Raw genomic sequence first — 6,285 nt, 5'->3', positions numbered from 1 at the left:
TTTTCTCATGATTTCCCTTGATCTTCTCTGGTTTTTTTCTTAGCTGAATAGTATTGATCAGTCGTGGAATTCCATCACAGAGCAAAGGAAATGATCAAATGATGGGACCATTTGAATGGGAAGCAGAAAGAGACAATCTTGACCGCATGATTTTTTTAAGTTAGCCAAGATATCAGGACTAGTTGTGGCAAGCGTTAGAATCTGTATACCAGGATTATCGTTTTAGTATAACTACTACTCGTTCTTTTTTAACAATTTAGCTTACTCTTTAAGAAACTTTCAAGGCGTTAAACAACACATTTTTATCTTATTTCTCCTTTTTTATACAACTCTACTAATTGACACAACCCAAGATTTCAAAGTTCTACACGTATCTCTCTACCAAGGTGGAATCAATTTACAGATTGAAAGGAAGATTTTTATCTTCAACAAAGACATGACAGATGAGATTATGACATTTATTTAATCTGAAAAATAAGAGAGCGGGCATGGCTTAGTAAATGCGGGTGTAAAGTGTTTGGACGTTAGAAAAAATGGATCTAATCAATGCAAACTTTATTCAACACGTCCTTTTTTAGTAGTAGCTGTGAGTGAGCACTAAAAAGCAGGGCCCGTGACTTTGCCGTCAAGACTTGGATTTTAGCTGTTGACTCTCTTAAGGTTTAAGTCCACGGATGATTCCCTATACTGCAAGCCTCGAGTAAAAAACAGAAGAAAATTCGGTCTCTTCGTACTCTTTAGAGTGATAGTATGAAGAAAATTCATGTTCCAAGAAGATGAGAAGAACTTCTATATGGTCAGTAGTTCACATGCTCTATGTCGTCTTATTTTGCTCTACAATTTTGATATTATCTTCTCCTCATTGCTGCTCTGCTAGAGATAATATAAGAGTGAAAAGTAGGCTAGGCTATGCACAAACTCTTGTTTCAGCTGGAAATAGATTTGAATTGGGGTTCTTTGACCCATCCAGAAGCTCCAATGTGAAGAGATATGTAGGGATATGGTACACCACCAATCCTCAAACAGTTGTTTGGGTTGCTAATAGAGGAAAACCCCTTTTAGACAATAGTGGAGTTTTATCTATTGCAGATGGAGACCTCAAATTATCCGATGACAAAGGGATCGTTTATTGGCAGACAGATCTTGGGCTCAAACGTTTGAACCTTGTGGCAAAGCTCGAGGATACTGGTAACTTAGTTCTGCTTGAGGATCTGTCAAAGGGGAAATATTTATGGCAAAGCTTTTGCGAACCAACGGATACATTTCTTTATGGTATGAAGATGGATGAAAATTTTAAATTAACTTCATGGACCAGTAGAGAAGATCCAGCACCGGGAAACTTCACTTTCAAGCAAGATCCGGCAGAAGAGAATCAGTTTGTTGTCACGGAAAAAATTATCACTCACTGGAGATCAATGAGGCCAGAGTCAGCTAAAATCTTTAAATCGAATGAAATGTATTATACAATACTCGACTTTCTCAATTTGACAGGGAAAAACCGAGAAATTTACAATCATACAAGAATGGTGATGAATCTCAATTTGACAGGAAAAACCGAGAAATTTACAATCATACAAGAATGGTGATGAACTTAACCGGAGATTTACAGTACTGGCAGTTGGATATAGACACGAAAAAGTGGTCCTTAACGTGGTGGGTTCCGAAAGATATATGCGGTGTGTTCAATTTTTGTGGGAACTTTGGCATCTGTAATAGCAAGAATAAGTTACCATGCAAATGTTTGCCAGGTTTCAAACCTAATTTCCCAGAGAAATGGAAGGCCGGAGATTTTTACGATGGTTGCTCCAGAAACTATACACGTGGCCATGACTTCTTGCACTTGAAAAAGATGAAAGTGGGATATCTAGGCTCATCGTATGAGGCTAAGAATGAAACAGAGTGCAGAGAGGAGTGCCGTACGAGGCGCCTGTGCCAGGCATATTCATATTCATATTCCGTCCAAAGAAACCCTAATTCATGCTTGACTTGGGAACAGGATATCAAAGATCTTCAGGAAGACCAAGATGGTGGCAATGATCTTTACGTCCGTGTGGCGAGGTCAGATATAGGTACTTCACTCTTCAAATAGCACAGACAAATAGTTTTGTTTTGCTAAGTTAGCAAGGATACTCTATAAAATTAGTAAGAAAGTGATACCAATGTTCCTTTGAGGTTAAAATGAGCCTAAAAAATGCTCAGATAAAACTAACTTTAGAATGCATACTGTTCTCTCTTCTTTTTTTTTTTTCGAAACAGCATGCTGCTACTCTAAACTTCTTTGGATGATTAAGCAACTTATTATTCAAGAAACAAATTATCAAGGCTGCAAGTGCGAGCAGCTAATAAAACAGAAAAAATAAACATAAAAAACTACTCAAGATACTACCTTAATGTATTGTCACCCCAACCAGAACAAATCTGCCTGTTAACAATATGGCTAGCATCATTTATTAAAATGTCAATCTAATTCCAACAGGAAAAAGACAAAAAGAATCACTTCAATAAATCTTCTGTTTTAGCAAATGCAGCGAAATAGCAGCATTTGAAGAGTATCCTAAGGTTTACACACCTAAAAAAGGAAAAAGAGTAAGGCACACCAGAGGGAGTGTATCGTAAGGCAAATCTTCAGAGTTTTTGGTTTTTACCTCTTGCAAGAACAATTAGTAAAGCAACTCTCAAGTAAAAGCTTGATTTAACTAGATCTATACTACTTTGCAGAACCAACAGGTAGAAATTGTGAGACTTGTGGCACGAACTTGGTCCCTTATCCCCTAAGCACTGGACCAAAATGCGGTGATCCCATGTACTCCAGATTCTACTGCAATAACGATACATACCAGCTAAGCTTCATTGCACCTAGTGGCAACTATAATGTCATCAGTGTCGATCCAGAGGCACGAATATTTGTTATTCAAATGCAATCCAGAAACGCAGATAATTGTACTTTTATGAAATCATCAGGAAGCAGAATTCTGCAGCTCAATGAATCATCGCAGTTCAATGTGACCAGCTGGTGCAGTAGTGATCTAGGGAACTTTACTACTGATTCTTCACTAATTGATACAGTTGAAGTAGAGATTAGTTGGGTGCCGCCGTTAGAGCCAATCTGTTCATCATCTGCTGAATGCAAGGATTGGCCTAATTCAACTTGCAATACAAGAGAAAATGGACCAAAACAGTGCCTTTGCAATGCTAACTTCCTTTGGAATGGCTCGGCTTTAACCTGTGCTCCAGGTTAGGATTAAATTTGATGTATAAAATTGAAGGATAGCACTTACCTCTCACAAATGGCCAGTCAGTTTTGGGTTGTTGCGCCAGAAGCACAATTGACATGATATTCTCTGACCTATTTTATGCATCTTTACTTGAAATCAGTAGCAGAGTCTTTTCATGGAAACAAGTTACTCTCTCTGATCCTTGGAGTTTCTCTGGCAAATGCAATGGTCTTTTTGTGCGCCGTTGTTTCTATTTGCATGTGGAGAAGAAAGGTGGTTAAAAGTCGAGGTAAGTATGGTGCATATTATACTCTGTCCATATCCAATTTCTTCCACCAACTACTGGATTAATGTCAAACTTTTCCTTATCAGATTTATATATTGTTTGTTATAACGAAGGAGTACTGTTGTTGCATCCACAACAATTTTTGTTTCTTGTAAATTCAGTAAAACAAAGAAAAGCTGCTCTTCATCGGTATGACACCGAAAGAGGTGTTAAAGAGCTAATAGACTCGAACCAATTCAAAGAACCAGATGGGACGGGCATAGACGTACCTTTCTTTGATTTTGAAAGCATACTAGCTGCAACAGACAATTTCTCAGAAGAAACAAACTTGGAAAAGGAGGCTTTGGGCCGGTTTACAAGGTATTGTTTTCGAGACTTTCAGAAGTTTTAAGTCATTTATTCTTAATGGTGCGATTATTTTTACAAAGGCTACGATCCCAGGGCAAGTTTCCAGGAGGTCAAGAAATTGCTGTAAAGAGGCTCTTAAGTGTATCAGGACAGGGCCTGGAGGAATTTAAAAATGAGGTTGTGTTGATTGCAAAACTTCAACATCGGAATCTTGTGAGACTATTGGGCTACTGCATAAGAGGAGAGGAGAAGATTCTACTCTATGAATATATGCCCAACAAAAGCTTAGACACCTTGATATTTGGTTAGCCGCTCGAAACCTTAACTGTAATCTTGTTTGAACCTGATTGAATTTTTTTTATTTTACTAATATAGAGAAACCAAAAAGAAAAAAGAAAACATAGAAAGGCATGTTATAGGGTCACTGATATTCGTTATGGTCTTTGATGACGAATTTTAAAGATGAATCATTTAGCCAGCAATTGGATTGGGAGACACGCTTCAATATCATTTTGGGAATTGCTAGAGGATTGCTTTATCTTCACCAAGATTCCAGACTGAGAATCATTCACAGAGATCTGAAAACTAGCAACATACTACTGGATGCAGAGATGAATCCGAAAATATCTGACTTTGGCCTTGCAAGGATGATCCAAGGCAAACAAACTGAAGCAAACACACATAGAGTAGTTGGAACATAGTGAGTTGCAAATAGTCTTTTTTAGAGCAACCCAAAATTAGTTTCTATTTTCCAGCTGCTTTCAACCAAGAAATTTATGAAAAGAAAAATGAAAGTAATGCACTTCTAATCATAGAGATTGTTGTAAAATGCAGTGGATATATGGCACCAGAATATGCGTTAGATGGACTTTTCTCAATAAAATCCGATGTTTTCAGCTTCGGTGTAGTCATGCTTGAAATTGTTAGCGGAAAAAAAAACATGAGATTTTACCAGGTGGAATATGCCCCAAGCCTAATTGGTTATGTAAGTAGAGTTAAAATTTTCTTCTCTTTAGTCCATTTCAACTTTCCGTTTCCATGCCAACTGCAATTTTTTTAATTTTGTTCCAGGCATGGAGATTGTGGGAAGAAGGCAAGGCATTGGATTTAATGGACGAGACAATGCGGGCAAGTTGCAATGCAAGTGAGTTTTTAAGATGCGTACATGTTGGGCTGTTATGCGTGCAAGAAGATCCCAGCGATCGCCCCACCATGTCGAATGTTGTCGTCTTGCTTGGTAGCGAAACTGTGAGTCTTCCAATTCCTAAGCAGCCAGCGTTTGTGACAAGGAGAACCCTTTCTACCACAGCTTCTACCTCTAGTAAAGCTGAACCCAGTTCTGAAATCACCTCTACTCTCGAAGAAGGTCGATAATTGTGAAGTATCTCATGAGTTGTGTATATTATCTGTGTTTTTCGAGATTTCTGATTTGAGACTTGCATTGAAGACCCTGGCAAGCTTCAATCATATGGCTGAGTGGTTATGTTTTTGTTGCTTAGTATTTTGACAGTTTTTTGCTATTTTTGTTAATGTCATACATACTCCAATGCACGTTTAGAGTTGATATTTACCTCTTCAATTGAGTTAGTTTGATGCAGCAACAAAAACGATGTTGTAAGATGGCTTTAAGCTTTTCTATTCATGCAAATATCAGGTAATGAAGTTAAGCAATTCTCAGTCCCTTTTCTCAGTTTTTCTTGTTTTTCAACTTTGATATTCAATGTTTTACTGTAATTCTTTTTATTTTTTTATTTTTTGAGTTCATTGACTAAACATTAAGCTCAGCTTGAATGCAGCTATTCTCATTGCATTTCCTCATGGAATGAGAGCCTTTTATAGTTTTAAGGGTCTAGTAGTAAGATATATATCTTGAACCCGAGACATGATATGGATATATTACCTCGAAACTAAGCTCTAAAGTAATATGAAGTCTTTCTATCTATCATTCATATAAAATTTTACAATTGAATTATATTGACAATTCTGTTCAGACATATTCAAATATATAACTATTATAATCCAACTAAAATCTCCAAAGTAATAAATTAAACAATTAAAACTTAAATATCAATTACACATAATAAGTGATACAGAGTATGTTGTTAAGTTACTTGCACATTAAGTTAAAGAAGATTATTTAGATTACTTGTGCATTAATATAAGTTAGGTTAAATTACCTTTTACTTTACTTGCACTCCAAGGTTATTTTTTTTATTTATTTTTATCTAAGAATTGTAATAGTACCACATAGGAAAAGTAAGAAGGCTCTCTTTTTTAGAAATAATTATATAAAATCTTATTGGATTAATTTCTAAACACATTGAAATTGAGAATTAATAAAAATATCGTTTTTAGTAAACGGGAGTGCTTATTCTTAAAGTGTGATGTTTAATTAATGCATTGAGTCAATTTAATGCAGCAACAAAAGCAAGGTTG

The 6,285-nt window shown here is 36.4% G+C and overlaps 1 pseudogene across 1 annotated transcript; it reads left to right on the top strand.

Moving 5' to 3' along the window:
• The first annotated feature begins 644 nt into the window (after positions 1 to 644).
• LOC110426168 (G-type lectin S-receptor-like serine/threonine-protein kinase At4g03230) lies at positions 645 to 5,413 on the top strand (annotated as a pseudogene). Its single transcript, XR_016351557.1, has 8 exons — positions 645 to 2,069; positions 2,719 to 3,234; positions 3,376 to 3,504; positions 3,663 to 3,861; positions 3,943 to 4,153; positions 4,312 to 4,549; positions 4,684 to 4,834; positions 4,921 to 5,413. The product of XR_016351557.1 is annotated as a G-type lectin S-receptor-like serine/threonine-protein kinase At4g03230 (transcript).
• The last annotated feature ends 872 nt before the right edge of the window (positions 5,414 to 6,285 follow it).

Source organism: Theobroma umbraticum, unplaced genomic scaffold, assembly GCF_002168275.2.
Source record: "Theobroma umbraticum cultivar Fairchild unplaced genomic scaffold, ASM216827v3 scaffold_30.0, whole genome shotgun sequence".
Lineage (NCBI taxonomy): Eukaryota > Viridiplantae > Streptophyta > Magnoliopsida > Malvales > Malvaceae > Theobroma > Theobroma umbraticum.
Note: the sequence above shows the minus strand (reverse complement) of the source record. Positions and strands in the feature narration are given on the sequence as shown.